The 10,246-nt window shown below is 36.7% G+C and overlaps 1 pseudogene; it reads left to right on the forward strand.

Moving 5' to 3' along the window:
- Nucleotides 1-5,308: 5,308 nt before the first annotated feature.
- Nucleotides 5,309-7,952, forward strand: LOC118935862 (probable ribosome biogenesis protein RLP24; annotated as a pseudogene).
- Nucleotides 7,953-10,246: the final 2,294 nt, after the last annotated feature.

Here is a 10,246-nt window from a genome sequence, read left to right on the forward strand (position 1 = left end):
GTACTCAGTCTAAAGCTGTCAAATGAATGAATAATGTCTGTGGAAGTTCCTGTCAGGGTCCCTGTGCCACAGTGCAGCAGTACCTGGAAATTCACCTGTCCCTGCCTTCCTCTGGGTGGGAGAGCTGCTAGCTACCCGTGAGAAGTCACACTGCACTGCACTGTCCTGGTTGAAAAATCCCTGTAGTGTCCCTAGGAAGGAAGAAAACCCTATGAAGAGGTTTGGTGTCATGCCTGGTTGGTTCCTGAGGGAGTGAATGAGGATGATCAGAAACTAAATTTCAACTAAAAAAAACCCAAAAACAAGTAAACTGTAATTTCACCTAGATAACCAGACGTCACCTAGATGCCTCGTAGGTGGCTGGTGTTTTTGTCATCCACTTACCATTTCACCAATGGACAAAAATAGTTGTTAAGAAAGGACATTTAACTGTGCACATATTTGGTAACCCTCTGTCCCATGTGTCTACAGTTCATCCTAATGTCAAATACCCAAATGTTTCCTAATTTTTAGTTCAGAAAATACATATTCATTGATTCGTGAGTCAATTTAACAAATATTTATTGATGTCTACAGTGTTTCAGGCATAGACATGCAGCAATGAACAGAACAAAATTCATCCTTCATGGGGCATGCATTCCAGTAGGGGAGGTGTGCAAACATTGTGACCTATATTCAGTAATTCTTTCTTTCAACAAATATTTACCAAGCACTATTTATTAAGCACCACTATGGACTAGATGGCAGAGGTGCAGGAGTGCCCCTTGAAGGTTACTCAGTAGATCACATCATCACACAGACAGATAATAATAAATGGCTGTAAAACCATTATGAACGAAAAAACAGATCAGAAGAGAACGAAATCTAGATGGGCTGGAGGTGGCCGGGGAAGGCTTCCTGGGAAACTGACATTCAAACTGTCTGGAAGGACCATGACTAATAAGATACAGGAAGGGTTAGAGGGCTCATTCCAGACTGAGCCACTGACATATGCTAAGGGATACTGGCACGTTCAGGTACCTGAAAAAGTCCAGGGTAGCTGGAACAAGCAGAGGAAAGAGAGGCCAGCAGGAAAGGGGTTCAGAGCCAGATCGTGCAGGGTTTTGTAGGTCATTCAAGACATCCGGTCTCACGCATTAGAGAATAATAGATTGCAGAAGACTGAATGAGGTCGTTGGCAACAATTAATTCATGATATTCAAAGTTACTCGTTTCTAGTCTTTTGGTTACATTATGATATAAGAAATGGAGTTTTGTTTTTGTTTTTTTATCACTTGTTTATATCATAAAGAACTTGGTAGTATTGAAAACTATTCTAACAACTTCCAGTAAAGAGTTTATACTAAACTATTAGATTTAGCATAAAATTTGGTCAGTCTTTTTAAGGGACTAAATGTCAATTGACTTATATTTGAGAACCTGCTCTAAGAGTAAATGTTTTTATTTATCTGCCTGGATTTCAAAGGTATGCATCATCCTGCCCCTGCTGCTGATATATCCTAACAAGAATATTCTAATGTTCATGTATCAAAGATAAAAATATTTTTCTTTTGCAAAGAATCAAGTATGTTTACTGTTTCTCGGGTGACATCTGGTGGTTAAAAACTGAAATGCAGTTTTATTAGTTTAAGAAAGGTGAGGGTCTCAAATTCAATTGGTAGAAAATGATTGGAGAATTTTTGCTGAATTGGTTAAAGATTAATTTTGTTTATTTTCTGGTATTATATTATCCACAGCAAGTAGGCATTATGGTATGTGATGTGACAGAGAGGACACTTACTCTCCTGGATTTGGCAGGCTTTCAGTTCTGCTCAGACCTCTGACAGCAAATAGCCAATAATTTGATTTTGGCTCTGCTTTTCGAAGAGCTTCCAAATTAAAGAAACAGATTAGCTACAAATGGACAAAAATCAGGCTGATATTGGGCTTCTCAGTGGCAATAGTAGGTAAGAGAGATGACAGAACACTATCTCCATCATTCTGAGGGAAAATTTCTTTCTATCTAGAGTTTTCTACTGAGCCAAACTCTTCTTCAGGTTTGAGCAAAATAAAAGCATTTTCAGACATGCATGAGCATGAAAGTTAACCTTCTGAGAGTCATCTGTGAAAGAGTTACTAATTTAAAATGTCTTTATCAAACATTTTGTTTCAGTTTATTTTTAGGTGTTTTCTTTTTTGCTATTGCAGTTGGGTCTTTATTGACATTATTTTTTTCTCTTTTTTTATTTGAGTATAATTTTCATAGCTATTGTGTTTTCTAACTGGTTCTTGCTTGTGTAGATGAAGTCAATTGATTTTTACACATTAATTTTGTACCCATCCATCTAAATTCCCATATCATTTACAATAGATGTATAATTGAATTTATTGGGTTTTCTAGGGAGACAATCATCTGTAAATAGTAATAAATGCACCTCTCTTCCAGTGTCTGTACCTCATATCTTTCTCTTGTCTAATTGCATTAGTTAAACCTCCAGAACTATGCTAATAATGGTGACAGTAGACATAATCATCTTGTTGATTTTAATAGGTTCTCATTAAACATAATGCTGGCTTTTAAGAAATATCTGTCCGTCCTATTTTATGAAGAGTTTTAAAAGTAATTAAGTATGGATGTTGAAATTTATCAAATGCCTTTCCAGCATATTTGGAGAAAATTATACAATATTTTTTTCTTTAAATCTATTTTGTCAGCCAGAGCTTGGTTGCAGAAAACAGACAGGGACTTAAAACAGGGAATCAGGGTGTTCTAAATGAGTGGAGAGCTGAATGAACAGGCTCTGGGACCACACTGCAGAGCTGGCGCACCAAGAGACCTGCTCCCTCTGCCACTGTCAGGAAGTGGAGCTCCCCTCCGTTAGCTCCAGGAGCACACCGCCTACTATGCACTGGGAAGTGCAGGCTGCCACCAGACTCTTACCTCCAGATCACAGAACTGGTGCTGGGACTGTCAGCTCCAGAGTTTCACCGTGTCTGCTGCAACCTCCCCCAACAAAACGGAGGCCTCTATCACCAGCTCTTTTTCCATTGAATTGAGTTCTGAAGTCAAGTTTCACACAAGTGCATCTGGTTGGCTTTTGCTTAATTTACACTGAGGACCTAGCTGCAAGGGAGCCTAGGAAAGGACGATTCTGAGGTCTCCAGCCTCCGCAGTATAGGATGGCACGTTAAAAAGAGATTAGAGTAGATGCTGAGTGAGCCAACCAATTGGACCCAACAACTTCCTAACATAGTGAATAATGCTGAATCATTCTGACAAATGGGGAAAAGTTCCTTTTAATTCTTCCAAGGTACTGCTGGATTCAATTTGCTAAAACTTTCATGAACATTTTTTGCATAAGTGTTTTCATAACTGGTTTTTGCCAGTTTTCTGTTTTGTGTTCTTGTTGCCAGTCTGGGTAATAAACCTATGCTACTTTTACTGTTAGAATTTGGAAGCTTTCCTCTTTTGTCTCTGCTCTGGAACAATTTAAAAAGCAATAAGAGCCTATTTTTTCCATAAGATTTGGTATGATTAGCCTATAAAGTCCTCTGAGCCTGGTGTTCTTTGGGGTCCTACCATTTTGACAATTTTTTCCTTTTTTCTTAGTTTTAATAATGTTTGTATTTTTAATTATGAATATTAGTAAATTGTATTTTTTTAGAAAAATGATTCATTTTATCTGGATTTTCAAATTTATCTGCAGACACTTGAACAAATTAGTATCCTGTGATTCTTTTATTTTCCTTTGTATTTTTTATTATGAGTACTTGTGCTTTATTAATTTTAATTTTTGATCAGGTTAGCTAATGATTTATCTTAATTTGTTAAATTTATTCATTGGGATCATTATTTTCTTTTTTTGATTTCATTTTTTCTGCTTTCACGTATCTTAATTCATTTTTCCTTCTTTTATTTTTTGGTTGCTTTTCCCTTGTCTACTTGTACTAGGTGGTTAATTCATTTCTCTTTATTCTTCCTTATATATTGAAACTGCTATTTCTTTTGAGGATTGCTTTAGCTGTATTCCACGGATAATGGTGTGTAATATTACCTCTGTTTTCCAATTAAACTGCAATTTTAGTTTTGATATCCTCTTAGGCTCTAGAGTTTTAAGAGAGTTTTACATTGTCAGGTAATGGAGTCTTTTTGTTTAGCTTTGGTAATAGAGAATACTATCTCATTATTTCTGCCTTTTTGCATTCATTGAGGTTTCTGTGGCCTAAATATATGGGGTTGATTTTTGTGAATGTTTCATAGGTGTTTAAAAAAAAGAAGGTATAGTCCCTGTCCTCAGTGAATAGAGTTCAGTATACCCCAGTTATATCTACCTTGTGAAATACATCATTTAGTCCACTCTTTATTGAAAGCCCCCACTCAGTGTCCTTCTCCAAATGGCCTCCCCATGGCTTGGCAGCCTCAAATGAGAAAAGCACTTCTGTTATAGGTGTCTGACAGCTACAATCCCAAATTCTGCCTTGAAAGTGAACATCTCTGCCTCCCAAACTAAGACCAGTCCTGGCAGAAATGTTGATTAGGCAGAGGAAGCAACACAAGAGGCCGTCATCATCTCTCATTCATTTCCAATGACCAGCAGCTAGTCAAGCACACGCTTGGATTTACATTATTTAAACAAAGCTGAAACCTTTCCTTTTTAGTTTCTTTCTTTTCCTTTTGACTCCACCAAGGCTTCTACCAGGTTCTTCCTGCCCTGATCTGTAACCCTCTCGGGGAGCCTCTCAGTACTGCCTGCTTCCATGCCCCAGTCGGGATGAGTGTCCACTGCCTTGTATTTCCCCATACTCTGCACTCTGATTTGGTATCCACAGTCATTCCTTGATGATGGCCCTGACACTTGTTAATTTTCCTTCCACTATGAACAAGCCATAAAATGTTTCTGTTTTCCAAACTATGCCCATCACTAGATGTTGACTCTGTTATATTTTATAGGCACCAGTTAATGTTAAACTGACAGTATCATTTAGGGTAATCACAGCCTACATCTAAGAGGAATCCAAAAAGCAGTAGTTTTAACAATAGTTACTGTTTTTCTCACATAAAAAGAAGCTTAGAGGTAGCTAGTGTAGCTGCTAAAATTAATACATGACCATTGTAAAAAAATTTCCAACATTACGTAAGTCCCAAACATTAGTTGATGTTTTATAATTTTCTTGATGTAAAATTTCTTAATTTTCACATTAATGAATAGGGATCTGTTTTTGGTTTAAAATTCTCAAGCAAGAGTAAATATTTCACTGAAAAGTCACTTTGTTCTATGAGGTACAAGTTTCTGAAAATTTTCTTATAAATCCAAGGGAATATATCTAGATGATAGGTGAGTTTAATTTTCTATCTAACTGTAGAAGAATGATAGCATAAATTTTCTCGAAACGATTTTTTTTCTGAAATGACAGGTTCCTGTTCATCAACTGGTTTGGAATTATCAGGGAAAAGGGCTCTATCAGGATCAGTGGTGTGGTCATAGGCCTTTCAGCCACGTTGCAGATTTTTCACTTCCCCAAGGTTGACCCAAAAGGAATATAAACCTGGGACTACCTGCAAAAAAACAATCAACATCTATCCAAACACAATTGAGCATCTCTTTTATTTTCTACTGGCCTCCAGGAAAAGTAATTTTTCAAAAGAAGAATAATAGACTTGGAGGGTTTTATGGTTTTGGGAAAACATTAACTATAATGTCAGATCCAGGCTTGATGCTTCGCTCTGCCATATTCTAGCTATATTCTCTTTAAAAGTTTATTAGCTAAGGTTCTCCAACTTAATTTATTTATGCCAAAGGATAGTTGTGCATGTTAATAAGAGTGTTTGGCACACAACAGGCAAAAAGAAGGGGTTGTTAATTTACAAATAAATATTTGCACTTTCTTCCTTTCATCTAGAACTGCCCTCAAACTGCCTTAGTGGCTACACTTGAAGTAGAGGTTCAATATTGTTGTGTAGCTGCTGTTGTTATTGTTCAATAATAAACTTTTTGGCACGTCTCACAGAACTGACAGTTCATTAGAGAGTGTCTGGTTAAGGAACTCTGCCTTACCAAGGAACTGTAAAATAAATGCTGAAAGTCTAGGAAACTCTTTAACCACATTCTCATTTTAGTTTCCAGAAAAAGTTGCGTTTAAACAATTGGACATTATGTATGGAAATAGTCATTTTAAGATTGATAAAAGGAGTTCAACTGTTTTTATTTGAAAATGAAAATTGTGGAAGAAGTTATCACCCTATTTATCAGTAATACTGGTTAGCTCCTATTCTGATCTCAGAAGTCATTATGAAACAACTTTATTCCAGCACCATCAATTTGTAGATAACTGGTATAGAGCACCATACTATTATCCATTTGTTAGTGTATTTGAGAGTAATATAAATGTTTTATTAATAATTAAGCCTTATTTACACCCTACAGTATGGGAGAATATATTCATAAACAATTTATCCAATAAGGGGTTAACATCCAAAATATATAAAGAACTCATGCCTCAACACCCACAAAACAGATAACACAATTAAAAAATTGGCAGAGGATCAGAATAGACACTTCTCCAAAGAAGGAATATGGATAGCCAACAAGCACATGATAAGATGCTCCACATCCCTAGTTATCAGGGAAACACAAATTAAAACCACAGTGAGATATCACCTCAAACCAGTTAGGATGGCCAATATCCAAAAGACAAGATCAGATGCTGGCGAAGATGCAGTGAAATGGGAACCCTCTTACACTGTTGGTGGGAACGTCAATTGGTGCAACCATTGTGGAAAGCAGTGTGGAGTTTCCTCAAAAAAAAACCTGAAAATAGAAATACCATTTGACCCAGGAATTCCACTCCTAGGAATTTACCCAAAGAAAACAAGATCTCTGATTTGAAAAGACAAATACCAAATGATTTCACTCATTTGTGAAGTGTAAAAACAAAGCAAAACTGAAGGAATGAAATAGCAGACTCATAGACGCCGAGAAGGGACTAGTGGTTACCAAAGGGGAAGGTTTGGGGAAGGTGGTTGGGGAGGAAAAAGGGGATTAAGGGGCACTGTAATTTGGAATCACAATAAAGGTAGGTCATGCAGAAGGCAGTACAGCAAGAAGACCATTAATGGCTCTATAACATCTTACTGCACTGATAGACAGTGACTGCGATAGAGGGGCTGAGGACTTGATAATATGGGTGACTGTTGAAACCACTGTGTTATTTATGTGAAACCATCATAAGATTGTATATCAATGAGACTTTAATTTAAAAAATAAAAAAATAATAAATTTAAGAGACTAAATTATTTAAGAGAATAAATCCAGTACCCAGCCATAGGAATATTTGATTTTGCTTAACTTCTTGGAACCATTCCACCCATTGTCAGCATATTTTTATCACAAAATTATATTACAATCACCTAATTGATAAAGAGCTCTTAAAAACTGGCTCTAAAGCTCAGTGTTTGGCCAGTGAGTACACAAGAGATTTCAGCTTGCTTATAGAGAAGTGTTATTTCTGTTCTGGGCCCATCTACCCCAGCCAAGGCATGATGTTTGTCTGCAGCAATTGCAAGGTGTGCAGATTCTGTAAATCCAAATATCATAAAACTTAACAAAGAAGCACAAGCATCACGAGGTCAAGTGCACTAAAGCATTCCGTAAAGCAGTTGGTAAAGAGCTTACAGTGGATAATTCATTTGAATTTGAAAAGCATAGAAACAAACCTCTTAGATATCAGTGAGAGCTTGGAATAAAACTGTTGATGCAATGAAGAGAGTTGAAGAGATCAGACAGAAACACCAAGCTAAATTTATAATGAACAGATTGAAAAAAAATAAACAACTACAAAAAGTTCATGACATCAAAAAGTCAAGTAAAACATTCACCTCACCCAGGCTCATCCTGTAGGCAAAGGAAAGCAGATGGAAGAAAAAAATGGTATGGAAATTACAACAGGATGTGGACATGGAAGATATTTCTTAAAAATCTCACTTTCTGTAACCATTTATATAAGAGTATTATAATATCTCCTTTGGAGGCTTAGAACTTCTAAATTATAAACTTATGTTTTACATAAGGTCATTCAAATGAAAGATAGTTAGAAGTATTTATTAGAAAATAAAATAAACTGGAAAGAGAGAGACTGAATACCAATGGAGAAAAAATGGGAACAGAGTTCAAAGAATAAGAAAGCAGACGTCCTTCAACTTATGAAAAAAAGGCTGATTGACCTTCACTCATACTAAGAAAAAGGCATATTAAAATTACTGGGATATACCATTTTTTCATTCATTCAGATTGTGGAAAATATCCAAAACTTGGAGAAATATTGATGGCAAGTAATAAAAAACAGTCACCCCTTACTCATTGCTAGTGGGACTGCAAAATGAATGGTTCAGCTCCTTGGGAGAGGAATGCAGCAATATCTAACTATGTAGTGTTTGTATTTATCCCTTGACTCAATAGTTCCACTGAAGATACACTTCCCCATATATGAAATACTAATGATTCATTACTTGTAACAGCAAAAGATTGGAAATAACCCAGACATCTATCAGTAATGGCTGGTGGAATTTAACAATGGATTATTATATAACAATTTTTTTAAATGAGGAAGAATTTTATTCATTTCTGGCTTGTCTTTTCTGTTTATTTTTGTAAAAGTGAATGTGTGTGTAAATGTATATGCTACATGCTTTTGTAAGAAAGAAGGAAAAATAAGAGTATATATATATATATAGGCATATATATATATATTTACACATATCATATATATAAGAATGCATTTGTATGTGTGTGTATAAACATATATATATATACACACATTCACTTTTACAAAAATAAACAGAAAAGACAAGCCAGAAATGAATAAAAATGATTACACATAGAGAATCAATTGAAATGGCATAGAGAGGATGTGTTAGGAGCAAGATTTCTTTAAATATACTTTGTCATATCATTTGACTTTACATATGTTAACACATTCCACATATTTTTTTAAAGAGTAAACCAAGAAAAGGAAACACTGCAGTTGAACACAAATGCCATCAAAAGAACCCAACTATATCCAAATTGATTCCATAACCACAGAGAGAAAAAGCAGATTTCAGAACTTTTGAACACAATATTCTGACTGGCTATCCTGTGCAGGACATATTCTAAGGACAAAAAGAACTGTAAAATGATCTTGAACATCACTGAGTTAGTTTACTGTTAGTAGTACTATTAGGGAATTGTGATTTGAAAGCACATAAATGTCAAGGAAAAGTAAATAAGTAACATGTTGATATTCTAAGGAACCAAAATTTTCAGTGTAAGAGAAGAAGATATGCAAACGTAGTAGAAGTTAAGGAAAGACAAACCTCTGAAGTTAAATTGGAATTGGTACAAAATGTAAGAAATGAAACTATATATAAAAACATATTCTGTTGCTCTGACCAGTAAAAGAGCCTAGAAGTAAGGACCCACACAGCTGCCTAATCCACACTTTGCAAATGCCTGCTCTGTGTTGTGTTTATGAGCTTCTTGATCCCTTTTTGGAGTTTTCATCCTAATAAACCATTAGAAATCTGAAACATAGCACGCAACTTACTTGTGCCTATATTCCTTTTTTAGTATCCAGTCCGGTGTTGCCACTTGCAGAGACCACTCAGTTCAAGTTGTTGACTGACTGCTTTTCCCTGAGGCGGCAGGATTATTCTAGAGCAACAGATACAGGAGCTCAGACAGTGCTGTAGCAACGGACCTCATCTGGGATGAAAGAAGTACATAAACTAGAGAGGTTTTGCCTTCTCAAAGCACCCCAAGTACCTACTCCCTCTGACTTCCTGAGGAAAGGTGAGCCGCCATCCTCTCTGCAAACCTACCGTCCACCTCGTGCTGCAGCCCCCCAGGCGGGAAGAGCCCATGCCCCCACCAGAGACAGAAGTTTCCCCTTGTGTCCTGAGACCCAGGGCTCGCCCTCCACTAGTCTTCACCTTGAAACAAAACAGCAAGAAAGAAAACATGTCTTCTTTTATCCACCACGTAATTTCTCTGATAACCTGCATCACAAAATCATCGCAATAATGGTCTGAAGGCGCCACTCTACTCCTCACCTTCATCATCTCATCAGGCCTCTCAGCCAGACTTTGGTACTCACCACCCCCACTGGCTCTGCCCTGGTCGGGGTGGCCCATGGGCCCTACTGACAAATCCAGCCACCGTTCTCTGTTTCATCTTGCTCAGCCTCTGGGAAGCAGACCACACAGTTGATCATTTTCTCCTTGAAACACTTT

The sequence above is a fragment of the Manis pentadactyla genome, chromosome 13, assembly GCF_030020395.1.
Source record: "Manis pentadactyla isolate mManPen7 chromosome 13, mManPen7.hap1, whole genome shotgun sequence".
NCBI lineage: Eukaryota > Metazoa > Chordata > Mammalia > Pholidota > Manidae > Manis > Manis pentadactyla.